Source organism: Pseudorca crassidens, chromosome 2, assembly GCF_039906515.1.
Source record: "Pseudorca crassidens isolate mPseCra1 chromosome 2, mPseCra1.hap1, whole genome shotgun sequence".
In the NCBI taxonomy this organism is placed as follows: Eukaryota; Metazoa; Chordata; class Mammalia; order Artiodactyla; family Delphinidae; genus Pseudorca; species Pseudorca crassidens.
In genome coordinates this window covers 48,665,378-48,684,058 of record NC_090297.1, presented here as the reverse complement: position 1 = coordinate 48,684,058, position 18,681 = coordinate 48,665,378, and the positions used below count along the sequence as shown (strand labels likewise).

Here is an 18,681-nt window from a genome sequence, read left to right as displayed (position 1 = left end):
CATTTCTCTAACGATTAATGATGTTGAGTAGCTTTTCATGTGCTTCTTGGCCATCTGTATGTCTTCTTTGGAGAAATATCTTTTTAGGTCTTCTGCCCATTTTTTGATAGGGTTGTTTGTTTTTTTAACATTGAGCTGCATAAGCTGTTTATATATTTTGGAGATTAATCCTTTGTCCGTTGGGCTCTGCTTTTAAGGAGCTTTCATTCTAGTAGGGAGAAAAATGATAACTGCTACTTATTCCTATGTACCAGGGACTTGGCCATGCCCATCAAGTATGTTATCTCATTGAATTCCTGCAAGAGACCTTTGAGATAGTATTGTTATCTGTCTTTTAGAGATGGAAAAATAGTCTCTGAGACATTAAGTCACTTTTCCACAGTTTCACTGCCAGTATGAATGGAACTCTAATTTCAATTCAGAGCCTGGTCTCTTAACCACTGGATTAGATCATCTCTTTCAGAAAGTGTTAGAAGCCATAAAAGTAAGAGACAGCAGGTCATAAGGAGGCCATGGGATGGTGAGATATATTCCATGTGGGTGATCAAGAATAGCTTTAGTGGGCTTCCCTGGTGGCGCAGTGGTTGGGAGTCTGCCTGCCGATGCAGGGAACATGGGTTCCTGCCCCGGTCCGGGAGGATCCCACGTGCCGTGGAGCGGCTGGGCCCGTGAGCCATGGCCGCTGAGCCTGCGCATCCGGAGCCTGTGCTCCGCAACGGGAGAGGCCACAACAGTGAGAGGCTCGCGTACTGCAAAAAAAAAAAAAGAATAGCTTTAGTTAGGATGGTGTTTGAATGGAATCTTGAGGGAAAGATGGGTTTTTAATCTGTCAAGATGGAGGAGGAAAATATTTTAGGTGGAAGAATAAGGACATAGAGGTAGGAAAGACAAAGAGTGGGCATGGGTGAGGAAGAGGATGCTGTGTGAAAGAGAGCCTAGTGGATCATAAGACTAGGTGCTGTGCTGCATTCATTCAATGGCGAATTGTTATTGAGTGCCTACTACGTGTCAGGCACAGTTACAGCCTCTGGGAAGGACACAATGAACAATACAAATTACAATACTCTAGTGCGGGGTTCTCAACCGAGGGCAGTTTTGCCCCCAGGTGACATTTGGGAATGTCTGGAGTTAGTTTTGTTTGTGCCAGCTGGGATGGTATCACTGGCATCTAGTGAGTAGAAGCCAGCGGTGTTGTAAAATATCCTACAATGCACAGAAGGTCCCCCACAACAAGTAATTATTGGTCCTTTTAAGATGTCAGTAGCCCTAGTGGAATGACAAGCTGGGGACAGCTCATTAAGAACCTTGCAGGCCAGGCTGAAGAATTTGCCCATGCCTTTTGCAGATCAGGTGACCTCATGCAACCAAACATAACAGCAGAAATGACAATAGCAAACCCTTTCCATTGCAGATGACCTCCCAGCACAAAAGACATCATTTCAGTTGCCTCAGCTATTTTATTACAGGCCTGGGATGACCTGAAAATGCAGTTCTACCGCCTCTGGTTCAGGACCACTCAGGGCTTATGAGAATATACGCTCGCACTCCCCCACCCCCAAAGGGATGGCTTCTTCCTTCTTAATCAAATTAAGTAAATAGTATCTCTGCAGAAACTCTGCACAGCTAAGGAATTTATTACAAATGACCCAATCTCATGGTTCTCCCCTGAAAAGGAAATAGACTAAACCATGTCTAACCCTCTTCACCCTGAACATTTTGAAGTACTGGAGCTGGGCCAGAGTCTATTTAGTAAGTTAAGCGATATTTACTGGATCTAGCTTGAGAGTGTCAATGTGGTGGAACTTAACTGCCTTTTAAAATGAAAGTCTGCTTTTCATGATCATCTCGAGTATCCAGTGCTATTTTGCTTCTCTACTGCTGGTTAAGAGGGAAATAGGGATTTAGCTGTGGCTTCGAGGAAACTTCAGATGGCAGTCCACGAAAGACAAGATAGCTATCGGCACTTCGAGGTGGGCATCTCAGAAACAGCACAGGCTCTGCAATCTGGCATGCCCATTTGGACACCAGCTTTGCCTTTCACTCTGCAACCGTGGACAAGTCTCTTAACCTCTCTGAACCCTAGTCTCTTTACCAAGAAAAGCGGAGAGCCAAATGCCTCTTAGAATTGTTGTTAGGATAACTGTGGTGAGGAAATGGGCACGAAGCCCCGTGCCTAGCCCAGAGCAGGCCCTCCGTAAATTGTAACTGATGATGTCAGATCATTTTCCCACCCAGATTTGTCTGCAGGGCTGTGGGGTCTGGCAGAAAAAACGAGGATCTTCTCTTGAGGTTTAGTTACTTTTCTTGTCAAGGGCAGGAGAGAGGGGAGATTTCTTGTGCACTAGAGGCTTCTTAGCAATTCATATAGTTCAGGCCAAGTCTCTGGGTCCAGGCAGAGGCTGGCAGGTAAGCTCTCCGCCAGGTCGGAGAAAATAAGAAAGAAAATCAATTAAAAGGGCCTTTCAGGGAATGAGGGGTGGCAAACGCCCAGGGTTAATCCTGATGGGAGATCTATATTTCCATAACAGGCGAGGCTTTCCCTTTAACCCACTGGCACGGTGAGTTGGAGTTTTCCGGGGTGAAGTCCATTACTGGCAATGGGTGTGCCACGTGTGATTAATGACCCTGGTTACGGGCCGGTTAGCAACGGAGAGCTCCATCCATCTCACTTCATGGAAGCATCACACACCATTTATTGTCTGCGGCCAGGATGTGTTCTTTTGCAATTAGGTAAATGCCTTCTTTCAGAATAGACGTGATAATTCCTCCATTACTGCCCCCATGCCTCTGTCCCACACTCAGTGGCGGAGAGAGAAGGCAAGGCGTGGAAGAAGTCTGAGATGGAGACTGTATCAGGTGCTATTCCATGACCTCAGATAAATATGGTCCAGGAGTTTTTGCCTGCTCTCAGCTACCTCTTTTCAAAGGAACATACAACCCAGCGAGTCCACAAATATCATGGCTTTAAAATCCACCCAAGGGAGGGCTTCCCTGGTGGCACAGTGGTTGAGAGTCCGCCTGCCGATGCAGGGGAAGCGGGTTCGTGCCCCGGTCCGGGAAGATCCCGCATGCCGCGGAGCGGCTGGGCCCGTGAGCCATGGCCGCTGAACCTGCGCGTCCGGAGCCTGTGCTCCGCAACAGGAAAAGCCACAACAGTGAGAGGCCCGCGCACCGGAAAAAAAAAAAAAAAAAAATCCACCCAAGGGAAAGAAGGAAGGGCAAAGCATGTTAAATGAATCCCATGCTCATCTCCTGTTGTCAAAAGAAACCCTCACAACTAATTGTTTTAAATAGCAACTATGATTTCTGGGGGGCCTCCTCTGTGTCAGGCACTGTTCCCCCCTCAAGAGCTCTACCAGGCATGCCCTATTATTATCTCCAGTGTACAATCAGGGAAACTGAGGTGAGGAAATGAGAAGAAAATCCCTCTGTGCTGGACCCTTAGGAAATAACCAAGTTGGGCCTCACAGGCTCATTCCAAAGCTGTGCACTTCGCTACTCGGCTATCCTGCAATTCTGTCTCATTCATAGATGAACATGGGCCAGCGCAGGAAGAGTGACAAAGCACAGATACGTGTTTCTTTAAGGGAACCCACCATACACGAGGAAAAGGAGAGCATTACTTTATTTCACAGTTATTTAGGGAATGCCCGCTATGGCCAGGCACTGCGTAAGTTCTGAGAATATAACAGCGAATAAGGTGAACGGTTACAGGGCTCATCCTCATGGAAGTAACAATGACAGCCTCTAGTTATGGTTTGTTATACACCTTGGGCTACACTAATTATTTTACCTACCTCGTCTTGTTCAATCTTCACTATAATCAATGAAGGATGCATTATAATTACCCATATATTTCAAATGAGGAGATGGTGGCAAAGGAAGTTATACATAACCTGGCCAAGTATTAAGACCCCACCCGTTGATTGTAGATGGACGCTTTGAATCCACAGCCTGATTCTAGCTGTGCTTTCAGAAACTGAATAAGTCATTGCAAGTGGGTTGGGATTTCCTGAGAGCATGGCAGGGAGCAGATGGAGGGGTATGGAGATGGAGGTGATGAGTGCTTAGGACAGGAGGAAGTAGCCTAGTCTGGGGGTACAAGGAGAGAGTCCAAAGTGAAAGGGAGTGAAAGGAAATCCCATGAAGAATGGGGACTGAGGAAAAGAGGAGGAAGAGGGAGAGTTTATCATGCTCAGTGAGCCTTGAAGAGCATGACATTTTTTAGGCCTAGAAAGACCACTGTCGCTGGAGTGTTGAGACCATGGGGACAGCCTGATGTAAAGCTGGGTATGTGGGTCAGGAGTCAGCTTACATAGGCCTAGTAGGCTGTGTTAAAGATTTTTGAATTTCATCATATGGAGCTTAAGCCAAAGGGGGAGAGGCTGTGTGAGAGCATCTAGTAAGCCACCAAAACTGTGTGGTCCTCTCTCCATAATCTGGGCTTGGCCCTGTGGGCAGCTGTCTAAACAGGGACTGCCTTTTCTGCCCCACCCCCCTGCTTTCAAGATGTGGGTACATGATTATTGCCTGACAAGGAATGTGAATGGAAGTGATGTATATCCAGGCTGGGGGTTTGAAGAGGCAGGTATGCCTTCTCTGGGCTCTTTAGATGTTTCCACTTCTCGAAGAAGGCAGCTCTGAGTCACAAGGTAGAAGGAGCCTGGGTCCCTAACTCACCATGGGGCTCGTAGCTCCATGAGGATGGGATTGCTTTGTGAATGAGAAATAAACTTCTACAGGTTTGAGCCACTGAAGTGTTGAACTGTATTTGATACAGTAGGTAGCATAAGGATAACTAATTATGGGGACTTGACTTGTATTTTAAAGAGGTTACTCTGACACAGTAGAAAGAATGGGGAAGAGCAAGAGAAGATTGGAAGACCCGTGGTCCAGGCGAGCAGTGATGGTAGCTTAGACCATTCCTAAGATTCCAGCAGCCCTGTGCTCCACAGCAAGATTTCTTTAAATTCTCCAGTCTGATGGTACGTGAAGCAGAGGGAGTGACTTGCAAAAATGTCAAATTCAATTTTTCCAGAGTAATTCTAGGTATTTTATCTTTATGTAGTATGTACTTTCATGATTCACATGAAAGCAGTGGAACGTGGAACCATGACAAAGCAACATTTCATCAGAAATGAGCAAGGAAAGAACTGGATACGGGACAGTTAACTGTGAAGTAAAAATAACTCACCCCAAGTCCACTGCTGGGGCTTCACGAACCGATGCACCCTGACGTGGCTACTAGGTGATTATGAGCTCGGGATCGAAGGTCAGACAGATCTGGTGGATCTGAGTCCCTTCCTCAGCTGATCATTACCTGTGGGTGCATTTTCTGCACCTTACATGGTCTCAGTCTCAGTTTTATCAGCGGCGAAATGAGAGTAACACGAGCACCTGCCTTGTGGGGTTGCTGTAAGGATGAAAGCACTTAGTCAAGATCATGGTGCATAGGAAAGACTCAATAAGCAGGAGCGATCATTATGTTATTGTTATCAGTATTCCATTATGGAAAGACGTATTGAGCCCTGGCTTCACCTTTAGTCTCTTATGAATTATAGCCCTTATCCCTTCTTCTCCAGAAGGGAGTCTTCTTCCTCAATCCCCACCTGGCTCATTCTGGTTTCTACTGACCTCAAACAGTGCCTGGTACCACCCCCACCCCCTGCCCGGCTTTACTTTTTCTTCCGAGCAAACGTCGCTCCTGATTTTATACGTCTTCCTTGACGTATTGATGTTCTGTCTCATTCCACTGGAATGTGAGCTGTGTGAAAGCAGGGATTTTATCTCTTGCTCGCAGCTGTATCTCCAGCATCTAGAATAGTGTCTGCCATAGCGTAGGAGCCCAGTACAGATTTGATGAATATAGAGAAGAATTAATGATGATTTTATCACACGTGCACTATGTTCCAAGTCCTAGCTTTACTTCAGATCTTCCTGTTTCCTTTTTCCTCTGTGGTGCCCTAGTGGATCACTTATCAACCCAAAGCCTGTGTACAAATTTATTCTTTTTCTCTTCTCTGAAAGCTACGCTCCCACCATCTCCAGTTCCTAATCTGCTTCCACAGAAACCCCGTGCCTGAGACCAAGAATCTGCAGCCTTACCAGAAGGGGTGACAGACCCTGTCTTGAGTGCCTAGCAGTTCCCTGTGGCATTCAGTGCTGGTGCTGTGGAATTTACGTGCTTCCACACCATCCAGGTTATCAAAGCCTGCAGATTAGAATTATGGCTCAGAAACCTGCCCTGGACCACAGGGCCATCTTGTTATGTGATCACATGCTTCCACCAAAAAAAAGTTCACAGTTTTATTGAGGTATAATTGGCATATAATAAATATACATATTTAAAGTGTACAATTTGATGACTTTTGACATAGGCATCCACCTGTGAAACCGTTACCACAATTAAGATAATCAACATTCCCATCAAAGCCCAGATTTACCTTACGCTCCTTTATAATCTAACTCCCCTCATTTCAACCTCCCATTCTCCCTCACACACAACCCCCATACCCAGGCAACCACAGCTTTGATATCTGTCCCTCCAGTTACTTTGCTTTTCTAGAATTTTATAAAATTTGAATCTTGGGGTATAAAATCTTTGGATGCTTTCTTTCATCATAGTTACTTTGACATTCATTCATGCCATCAAGTGTATCAATGGTTTGTTCCTTTTTATTGTTGATTAGTATCCTATTGTATGGCTTCACCACGCTAGTTCATCCACTCAACTGTTGGACGCTTGGGCAGTGTCTAGTTTCCGGTTATAACCCATAAAGTTCCTATGAACATTTGTCTAATGGCTTTGTGTAGGCATATGTTTTCATTTTCCTCAGGCAAATAACCTAAAGATGGGATTGCTGGGTTGTGTGATAGGCATATGTTGAATGTGGGTTGCTCTTATGGAAGTGTCACGATCTGTCACTGGTCCATCCATTCAAGTCTGGTTGACAAATGTTTCACTTGGAAGTATGTATGTGTGTGTGTGTGTGTGTGTGTGTATTTAGAAGCTAAGGGAGCTTTAGGAATTATTTGTTTACATCCCTGTTTAAAAGATTGGGAAACTATGGCTCAACACGTTTAAATAACCTGCCCCAGTTTCCTGGTAGCTTAGAGAACTTCCATTCCCACAGTGGATTCAATAATCTGCTTGACTTAGGAGCAGTAAAAAGACAAATAACTATCTGTACAGATGAACTCCGAACCACTTTTCTTAGTCCGGCTATTGCAAAGTAAGGCACTTATGTGCACTGTTGGTCTTAGCTGCTCCATGAGTTCCCTAAGCTCTGTGATGTGCATAGGTGATAATTAGTGCTCAGACTTAACAGAGGAAAGCCACTGTCTTTGAAGTTATTCACTGACACAGAGCTCCGGCTCCCAGCTGCTGGACCTAACTTCTGCCAGGACAGATGATTCTGGGGGCTGGCTGTGGTAGCCAACCCAGCCAGGAAGCTGAGACAGGATTGAATGACTGATGGAATTCATTTCAAGTTCTCTCTCTTTGCTTCCAGCAACTCCTTCGAATCAGGCTCCCTGAGGTAAGAAGTCAGGGAGACAATGACCAAAAGGCATCTTAGTGTTACCTGATTAAGAATAAACTGAATTGGGGGAAACTGGTCACTCCACTAACCTGAGGGGTACTTAGTCACGTGGGCAATTCTTAAGGGAAATCCCGTTCCCTGACATTCAGGGATTGTGATTCCAAGTGCGGAATGCAGACCTGTCACTGCTCAGAACCCTGTGCCCAGAGCATCCCAGTCTGCTCTCTAGCTAATAACCTATTTTCCATCAGGCACTTCTGCAGGGGGCTGTCATTTGAGTCCTGACGGAGAAAGAGATGGCCGGTAAAAGCAAAGACACGAGGACAAAGCTTCCCTAAGTGGCTGACACGTCTGTCCTGCTCTGCGCCTTTTAACTGGGATTCCAAAACTTGGACCTACTTCCTGGCCTGGGCTCCAGATTATTTATCTCCACCAGTTCACCTGCTGACATATTTCTCATCTCCCTGCCTCGTGACTCCCACATTTATTTCCTCTTAATTGTTCAGATTTGCTGCTTAGACCAAACATGTGGAACTGTTCCTCTGCTTGGGCTCTACTTTCCTTCTCAACTGTAGTTATTATTGCCATTTTAATACCGTATTTAATATGTATTATATATTAAGAATATTCTATTTGCCAACCAAGTTAATAGGTACTTTATATTCACTGCTCTCATCCTTTCAACAACCTTGCAAGATAAGCTGTAGAACGCCCACTTTGCAGATGTGAAAACTGAAGCTTATTGAGGTGAATGATTTATTCAAGTCCTCAGAGCTAGGAGGCAGTAGACCAGGGGGCCTTCAAGCCCTGTCTACTTTGCTCCAAAACTTTGCATAGGGCTTCCCTGGTGGCGCAGTGGTTGAGAGTCCGCCTGCCGATGCAGGGGACACAGGTTCGTGCCCCGGTCTGGGAAGATCCCACTTGCCGCAGAGCGGCTGGGCCCGTAAGCCATGGCCGCTGAGCCTGCGCGTCCGGAGCTTGTGCTCCTCAATGGGAGTGGCCACAGCAGTGAGAGGCCCGCGTACCGCAAAAAAAAAAAAAAAAAAAACAAAACTTTGCATAATGCTCTATAATTCACATTCATCCTTGGGCCATTCTGCTCTTGGTTTCTCCAAGCTAACTAGTACAACTACAGCCCCTGGAACACTTTTACCTTCCCTGACAATGAGCTCTCTTGGTGTTAGGAATGGGAAACATTTCCTGAAACCAAAATAGAGATTAAAGTGAAAATAAATAAGGGGTGGGTGGGTAGATAAGCTTCAACGTGATTTTAAATATCCATTTCACCAATATGAATACCAGGGCCATACCTAGATGAAGTTAAAAACTGCTATTAAATAAAGGTCTCTAGTTAGCATCCTAGTATGCTAACGTCCCTTCAACTAAATATAACACCAGCAATATATTTAGTTTACCTCTTGCGTTCATATTCTGATATTCAGAGCTTTTTCATATCCCTAATTTCAAGTGGGCTCCAGAACAACCCTTAGTATGGTCCCCACAATTCAAACAAGGGAAATATTTCAAAGAGCAGTTAAAAGACTTCCTTAAGGACACAGCAGTTTACTGTGTAGTCAAGTAAAGGGTAGAAGTAACTAGATCCTGGTCCTTCAGATGCTTAGATTTGTGTTTTTGTCAAATGTAGCACAGAAAAAAAAAAAAGTATTTTGAAGGGAACTAGTATTCGCTGAATACCTACTTAATACAGAATGTTGTCCCTTATATTTTATTTTCGTGCATTACATTCATCCATTATGTTCAGAGCATTAGCATGAAGTAGGTACTGTTATTGTTCTTGATTTTCTAGGTCAGGAAACTGAGGCTCAGAAAGTTTAGGCAACTTGCCCAAGGTCATAGGAGTCAGAGAGTCAGGGTTACACAAAGGAGGGTCCGACTCCAAAGCCTCACGGCTTCCTCACGGCCTGGCATGCTTTTATTCTCCATAGCGTCCAAGATGCCTGAAGAATCGCACTCAGAACACAAGGGCGCACCCCGGCCTAGCCTGCTGGTTGCTAGGTAACGTCTGTTTGGCTCCACCTGGTAAATATCCTCAGGGTTATCTTGCCAACAGGTGCGGGTGATCAGGATGGAGGCTAAGCAGGCACTTGTTTTCGGAAGACCGGGCCTGGTTTTGAAAAGCCCAGAAGTATCTTTGGGTGACTAAGATCCAGGGTCCCACAGCTTTACAATGACAGCATAAATATTGTAGGCTGGATGGACAAGGACCAAATGGGGATATTCCCTACTGCCTTGTGAGAAAGCTGCCACTAGGGAGGACTTCCGAAACAAATAAGCACCCCATATGCCGGAAGAAAAAGCCCTGTTCCAGCTGGAGTTGGCGAACGTCATTCCCCCAGGAAGCTGGTTGTGCCTGGTGGAAAGCAGTCCAGGTGGCTAACCTCGGGCATGACTGCCCTGGTCCTGGTCTTTGGCCACTTCACTGGGTGACCTGCTGAGCCAACAGAAGAGGGATCCTGCAGCTGTGGACCAAGACCTAAATACTTATGCCCACTGGCTCAGAGACATGCTGCAGTGGGGCTGGGGCACAGGTGTTGGGGACTCGTTTGTTTCAGCAGCACTTGGCTACGACGAAGCAGAAGGAGACTGGCCACAGAGTACCCGGGTTGCAAGCATGGCCTTAACGCAAACGCACCTGTGCTCAGAGGTCTGCTCCTCCGAGCTGTTTGTTATTGGGCAAGTTATTTACCACGTCTGAGCCTATTTTTCTCATCTGTTGAATAGAGATGATACCTTAGGTGATTGTTGCAAGATTTAGATAATACTTTTTAAGTCTCAGCACAACAGTATATCCTTAATAATAATTTATTATATTACATATAATATACATTATAATGTATGATATACCATATATTATAAACACTATCTATGCCTTATAATGTGTTATATGTGTTATAAAATATATACACATGTTATTACCGTTATTAATATTAATAATAACAATATATTGTTATTATTATTACCATCATTTCTTACCAGAAGTCAAACATTTTTTAGGAACAGGAGAGACACAGAAATCCAGGATTTTTCTCAAGGTAGCAATCATCTCCTCTAGAACTTGACCAAATGGTTATTTTCTCTCTGCTTAAATGCTCCCATTGATGGGCAGCCAAGAAGCTCATGTGGCCATTTATTTCATTCCATTTATTGGACAGCAATGGAAAATAATTCACTAAACTGAGACAGTCTGCCTCCCTATGATTTCAACCCTTTGGACTCACTTCTCCTCCCTCAGATAACAGAATAAAATAGTGCTAATACTTATTAAACTCTTACTCTATTCCTAGCATCGGTCAAAGAAATCTAAAGTTAGAGCTTGTTTCATTCATTGAACTGAAGTTTACTGAATATTTTCAATATGTAAGATTGTTGTGTTCTAGTTTCTAGCAATATGGAAGGGAATGCAAGAAAACTGCTCCACTCAGGGAACTTGGAAAAGAGATTGAAAAGGCAAGTCACAGACTAGAAGAAAAGCAAACTTATGATTACCGAAGGGGAAAGGTGGGAGGGAGGGATAAATTAGGAGTTTAGGATTAACATATACACACTACTATATATAAAATAGATAATCAACAAGGACCTACTGTATAGCACAGGGAACTCAATACTCTGTAATAACATATAATGGAAAAGAATCTGAAAAAGAATAGATATATGCGTGTGTATAACTGAATCACTTTGCTCTACACCTGAAACTAACACAGCCATCTGCCTCTGGAGATTGTAAATCAACTATGCTCCAATATGAAATTTAAAAAGCTGAAAAATATCATAAAATAAAAGTGAAAATATAAATACATAAATAAATAGATAATATCTGTAAAAGGTTTATCTGACAAAGACCTTGTATCTGGAATAAGTAAAGAAATTCTTACCACTCAAAAATATGATAATCCCATAAACTCCACCAAAGAAAAGATAAAGATGACAAACACATGAAGAGATGCTAAAAATCATTAATAGGGAGCTACAAGTTAAAAGCACAATAAGATACCATTATAACCCACTAGACTAAGAGTAAAGAGAGTAGACAGACTAATCGTACTAAGTGTTGGCAAGAAAAAAGAACAACTGGGACTCACATACACTGCTGGTAGGAATATGAAATGGTACAACTACTGTGGAAAAGAGTTCCCTCTTGATAACTCATGTTATCTTTCCAAACTGAGAACAAATGAAACACCCTGCATGATTAGAGAGTTGAATGATCTTGTTCTGTCACTAATCAGCTGTGCCAGTGAGTAGGTCACCTCCCCTCTCTGGGCTTCAGTTTCCCCATTGGTAAAATAAGAACCTTGGACCAGGTAATGTCTAAGGTCTTTTCCTACGTGAACTTCTGTGGCTCCATGTTGACAAAATTGCAATACTTTTAAAATACTTTTATCTTGATTAATGGCTTTTATCAAACCTTAAACATTTCTCTGTAAAGCCCAAGTCCAACGTTTAGCATAGTGCCTGGTACACAGCTAGTACAGAGTAAATGGTAGCTGGGTGAATGGATAATTCCCACCTACATCCATCTTATATTTTTCACTTGCTTCAACTTTCTAGCTGTGTGACCATTAACAGATTGCTTAACTTTTAAACTCAGATTCATCATCTATAAAATGGAGGTCATAATAGTACCTGTATCAAAGGATTGTTAGGATAAAATGAGTTATTATATGTAAAGTGCTTACAACAGTGCCTAGTACATAGAAAGCCCTATATAAGTGTTAACTATCATCATTGTCACCATCATCACTACTTATTCTATTATTCCTCATATATTTCCATTGTCTTCAGAACCCTTCTCCAGATGTCAGTGTTATTGAGTTAATCCAGATGTTACTTTCTTGAGACTCCTCATGACGCTGTGGTCAGTGTTTCACTTTTATGGTTAACCCTCTTTAGCCATATTAAGAATTAAACCTAAGATTTTTTCTCAGCACATTTGGAAATGAATTTTTCTTTGTCTGATCATGCCTACTTGCCTTTCTGCTTTTCTTAAATTATTTCCAATTACAGTGTCACATAGTTGCTTTACTCTCAAGTTTCTCATCCTTCTGTACTTATTTTTTTAAATTTACTTTTGGCTGCTTTGGTTCTTTGTTGCTGTGCGTGGCTTTCTCTAGTTGCGGCGAGCGGGGGCTACTCTTCGTTGCAGTGCGCGGGCTTCTCATTGCGGTGGCTTCTCTTGTTGCAGAGCACGGGCTCTAGGCACGTGGGCTTCAGTAGTTGTGGCTTACGGTCTCTAGAGCGCAGCCTCAGTAGTTGTGGCGCACAGGCTTAGTTGTTCCGTAGCACGTGGGATCTTCCCGGACCAGGGATCAAACCCATGTCCCCTGCATTGGCAGGAGGATTCTTAACCACTGCGCCACCACAGAAGCCCTATGCCTTCTATACTCTTACCAACTTCTTTCTTTGGCTGAGACAAGGCCCTTCCTTCCTCTAACTTCTGAGACAACATCAGTGACACCAGTGAACACCCTTAGAGATGCTTGTGTTTTAGCTCAGTGGGGCTCCCATCAAATATCTGCATGGGTCACGTGAACACAGCAGCTTTCATTCAGTCAGTGAAAGCGCATTTCTGGAGCGTCTTCTCCGTGCAGGCTCTGTTCTAAGTGCTGATTACTAGCTTTACAGCCCGAGCGTATCATCCAAAGCCCCTCATAGACCCAGTCCTCAGATAAACACATCCCCACTGAGACCCCTCCGTGAGAGGTGTAATAATCACTCTTATAGATGTTGGTCATAAGCTTTTTGTATGTACAGTAGCTACTTCATTGACAGGGGCAAGGTGCTGGAAATAAAACACTGTATACAGCAGGCTGGTTGCCCTTGAGTAGCCCTTTGTCTCATGGGGCGGGGGCAGATTTGTGGAAGGATTGCAGCATGCCATGGTAAGCGTGTTGAGGTGCACGGTGCTTCTGGAGGAACAGTTTTCATGGCTGAACAGAAGCATCTTGCTTATCTGAGGTCACCTTCTTGAATCGATAAAGTGGGCGTAAGCTTACTCATCTCCTCCATTCTTATGAGGCCGCCCTCGGCTTTTGCTCTCCTCTGCCTACACTTCCCGTCTAGGGGATCTCATGCGGGCCCGTGGCCGTGGATACCAGCCCTCTGTGGATGCCTCCAGCCCAGCCCCCGTTCAGGCTGAAGTCCCTGTCGTCATTCTTCGTGCTTCTCTTCCTTCCACACCGCACATCAATCCAACAGCAAATCCTGCCCACTCTCCTGATGCTTACTGTACATCTGACATGCTCATCCACCTTCATGAGATTATTGTCGTACCTCCGGAGTCTCCATCCGTCTTTCCTTGCCCACCTCCTGTCAGCTCCCTACACAGCAGAGAGAGAATTCAAGACTGCAGTCAGACGGCATCATCCCCTTCTCAGATTTCCTTGTGGTCGCCATATTATGCCCAGGAGAGAACCCAATACACTGTAAAAGGCCCTACAAGGTCCATATGGTCTGGCCTCCACCTACCACTTTTCCCCTTTTTTCCTTAATCTTCCTGACACATGTGCCCTCAGGTGTGCACACCTTTTCTCTCTTCCTCCCTCACTGCCCCTCCACCTATTTGCCCGGCCCTTCTTTACTCCATTTCAGTCTCTGCACCCTTGTCACGTTCTCAGAGCCTAGTACCTTCCCTGACTAGTACCCCCATCACGTTTCGTAAACTCACTTACAGCATCTATGGTTGTCATCCATTACAGTAGTTGTTTATTTTCTTTGTTTATTAAATGACCCTCAGCTAGAATATAAGCTCCATGAGGGCAGGGACGTTGTCAGCCTTGTTCATTCATGTGTCCCCAGGAAGATATGGCAATATGGTGGGCACTCCGTAAGTATCTGCTTAATGAATACATGAATGAATGTGGATGAAGTAAGAGCATATTTGTAAAATGCCAAGCTTCAAGCTTTGCGTTTATAGCACTGGTTGCTTTTCGCTCCTACCTCACTTCACCCCTTTCTGTCCCCTTTCAGTCACCCCCAGTCCTGGCTAAGGGTACTGTGCCTTCACAGATGCCTCGCGGCCTTCTTTCCATTTCATGAGGAAGTAATTCAAATGCAGCCTCCTGCTATTCCTCTCCTCAGGCTCATTCACTCTGAAATCCCCTGCTCCTCTTGTTTATCGAGGCCGTGACATTTATTCCTCTGAGTTTAAGAAAGAAAAAGTACAGAAAAATGTAGTGATCATTTACATTTTACAGTGAGTCGACCAGTCATCGGCTCTTCTTTCATTTCTTCATGTCTCTGGAGATTTGTATGCAAGGCTTGAGCGTAACTCTCCCACGTGAAGAATGCACGGAAACGGCCACCTTCAGGGTCTTATTGTTGGAATTCCTGGTCTCAGCATCACGGCCGCCCTGGTCAGACCTTGTCCAGGTAACCCAGCACATCAATCTTCTGCTCTCATCTTCTAGTGGAGCTCATTGCGTTCACTTGCACACCAAGTGCAGCCTGTATGTTAGGGACCAAAAGGCCACCAGCTTGCAAACCCGACTGTCCCCCAGTGTGGTGAAAAGAGAAGGGCACCGGCTGCAGAGACTTGGGTTCAGATCCAAGTGTATCACGTTTATGATCTTGAATAAATGTCTGGGACCCTTCATCATCTGTAAAATCTCCTCCTCAGGGTTGTCGTGAAGATTAGAATAAATAAGCATTCAAACAGTGCATCGCTCAGAGGGACCTGACGAATGCAGGCCTTTCCTCCTTCCCACGATGGGCTCTTCCTTGGACCATGGTGACTTCACACTCGCTTTTTATTCCCAGAAAAAGGGGCATGGGCCCACTCATGGGGCCTTGTGGACACCCTACAGTAGTATACTGGGTAATCATTTTTACTCAGCTTGTGGAAGCATCAGTCTTAGAGTTGGAGTCTTAGGGTTCCAATATTATTTAAAATTTTTTTAAGCTGAAAACTATTTTCATAAACAGAGTTGCAGAACACAGGGAACTATATTCAATATCTTATAATAACCTATAATGGAAAAGAATCTGAAAAAGAATATACATATATATATATATATATGAATCACTTTGCTATACACCTGAAATATTATAAATCAACTATACTTCAATTTAAAAAAAAAAAGAGGGGGCTTCCCTGGTGGCGCAGTGGTTGAGAGTCCACCTGCCGATGCAGGGGACGCGGGTTCGTGCCCCAGTCTGGGAAGATCCCGCATGCCGCGGAGCAGCTGGGCCCGTGAGCCATGGCCGCTAATCCTGCACGTCCGGAGCCTGTGCTCCGCAACGGGAGAGGCCACAACAGTGAGAGGCCTGTGTACCGCAAAAAAATAAATAAATACATAAATAAATAAATAAATAAAATAAATTTTTAAAAAAAGACTTGCAGAGAACCAGTGCAGTATTTGGCACACAGTAGGCATTTAGTATTAACATGTATGTTGAATGAATGAATGAATATGTAATACAATTAAAAAATAGCTGCTCTGGTTAAAACAGACATCGAGGTCTGAGAAGCCTGCATTCTAGGCCCTCCCCCGTCCCAGGAAATAACCTTTGAAGCACAACCCCTAGATCTTCTAGGCTTCATAACATTTTGGAAACCACTAATCTGGTCTAACGCCATTTCTACTATAGACATTTCTCCTCCAACATTTTTGATGAGATGATTTTCCTGTTGCTGATTGAAAAAAAAAAAAAAAGGAACAGCTCATTCTAGTTCTGGACATTAGGGGATTTTAAGAAGTTTTTCATATTGAGACAAAATCCACACCCTTAAGTTTCTACCGGTTGGTTGTGGTTCATTTCATTCACTCATTCATCCATTCATTCCCTACATGTATTGAGCCTCAATTCTGTGTCTTGCCTGAAGCTTCACTGTTGGGATATACAGATGGCCTTTCTTTTTCCTTTTTAAGTTCTTCATTCGCTTCACATTCAGTGAAAATCAATGTGGATTTTTACTCAAGGTTTTCTCGAGCAAAGAGAGATTCCCATCACAATATGCAGCTAGAACTTCTGAAAATCTACTTTCCAAATATCTCCCTTAATAAACCTATACAATAAATCAGCAGCTCAAGTAATCACCCCCTCCTGCCAGCCACCTGGATTTTTACCTCTCTTTTCTCATTTGTTATTCAAAGTGGCTTTTCTCCAGGTAGCCCCAAACACTTGCATATGTATTGCTATCTAATAGCCCTTTGGTAAAGCTTCTGTCACATCCATCCGAAGGAGCCATGCAGAAGTTCCTGCTGGTAGTCTGTCCATTCAACAACTATTTATTGAGCACATACTGTGTGTCATTCACTTTTCTAGGTGCTGGGGATATTACTATGAATAAAACAGACAACATTCCCTTCTGTCATGGAGCTTACATTCTGGAGGAGGGAGGTAGACTGATTAAAAAAAAATAACTAGGTAAAAAACGCATCAGTGTGTCAGATGATACTAAATATAATAAATGCAGTGGAGAAAAATAGAGGTTGGGGTTACATCACTGCCTATAAAGCCCCATGATGATTAGAACCTGCTTGAGGGATGGCCTGTGTGTGTGTGTGTGTGTGTGTGTGTGTGTGTGTGTGTGTGTGAGAGAGAGAGAGAGAGAGAGAGAGAGAGAGAGAGAGAGAGAGATTATTTCTGATGGCCTCAAGCAAGATGGCAGTGGTGAGATGATGAGGGATGGGGCAGGGAGAGAGGTGGGGTCCATGGGTGAGCCATCTTTTTTCCTGCCAGTGGTGACACAGGGGCTGGTGAAGAGGGTGGTCCTCTTTGGATCTCACAGAAGTTCTTGGATCCCTCGTGATTTTTACCAGTGGAGGGAAGAGGGAAGCATGGGGGCGCTATGGATATACATTTGAAAGTATTTGGAACATAGAGGTAGGAGGAGGCAATTAGGAAGGATGCTTCAAGGTAGGAGACAGCATAGGAGTTAGCCATTTGTGGGATGTCTGGGCAAAATACATTCTGATGGCCAGACGGAGCCATACCTGCAAAGACCTGCAGGGATGAAGGCATCTGGTAGGTTTAAAAAACTGCATGTGGTTCACCTTATCTGGAGCCCAGGATGCAAAGTGGAGTCAAGAGCCACAGCGGGAAGGAAGAGCTATGATGAAGGAATTCACATATTATGCTAGGATTGTAGCTTTCAGCATTGGGGGAACATTCCAAACTGAAGAATGAGATGACCAGATCTTGTGTTTCAGAAAGGCTCTTCTGGTATCCATGGTCTGCAGGGAAAAAAGACTCATTGAGAGGAAAGAAATGAGCCAGAAGCGAGGGCAGAGGGCAGGTAGTAGGGAAGGAGAGGCGGACACCAGCCCAGCCATCCAGAACAATCGTAGTCCTCTTCTGCTCAGCAGCTCAGCAGCTATTCCAAGACTTGCCTGGGGTCTTCTTTCCACCAGACGAAACTTCTCGATTGCTAGGGTCAGCCCACCTCAGAGGTGTGCACCGGTAGTTGGGGCTTTCGCTACGTGCCGTGGATCACGGCAGCTGCCCTCTTTCGTCCCTATATCCTGCTGTCCTCAGGCAAAAGTCAATGTCAAAGTGAACAGGTGTTGCTGATGGTACGAGAGACTAGGAAAATCAGGAAACAACAACTTCGAGCCTGAAATAATAACATTTTAATTGGAAATCTGTGAAGAGACTAACCTGTGTAGATATATGCAAATCCTATGCAAATACACATGTGGTCTTTCTATTGTCAGAACCTCGATCTGACCCATGGGGGTTCATAACGGTAGATGCTATAGCTTTCAGCTGAGGCTAAGGGCTGTCGATGAACAATTCTAGGTTTTACCTATATTTCAACCATAATTAAGAAATATATTGATGGCAACCTGAACTTAATTAGCTTAACTGAATGTTGGAATTGATTGGGTCTGGAGAGAGCCCAGTCTCTGAAGCTAAGCCTTGGGGAGTTTACAGGGGGTAGAAAGAAAACGCAACTTGAAAGCACCTAGCAGAAGTGAAAAGGAATGGGCGAGGAGCCACTGGGAGCATAATTAAAGGGGAAAGATTCTTATCAGAGAGTTGGAAGAGGAATGCTTACATTTCAAATCGCGCATAGCTGTTCTAGGTCAGGCCACGCAGTCAAATGGGGGGAAAAATGACGTTGGGAAGCAAGATTGTGTGAGATACAGAGGGGCAGCAGGCATCCTTGTGTGGGAGT

General features: G+C 44.3%; 1 protein-coding gene across 2 annotated transcripts in view; it reads left to right on the top strand.

The window, feature by feature from the left end:
* Window positions 1–18,681, top strand: part of DAB1 (DAB adaptor protein 1) — a 1,170,471-nt gene that overhangs the window by 371,187 nt on the left and 780,603 nt on the right. The window lies entirely within an intron of this gene.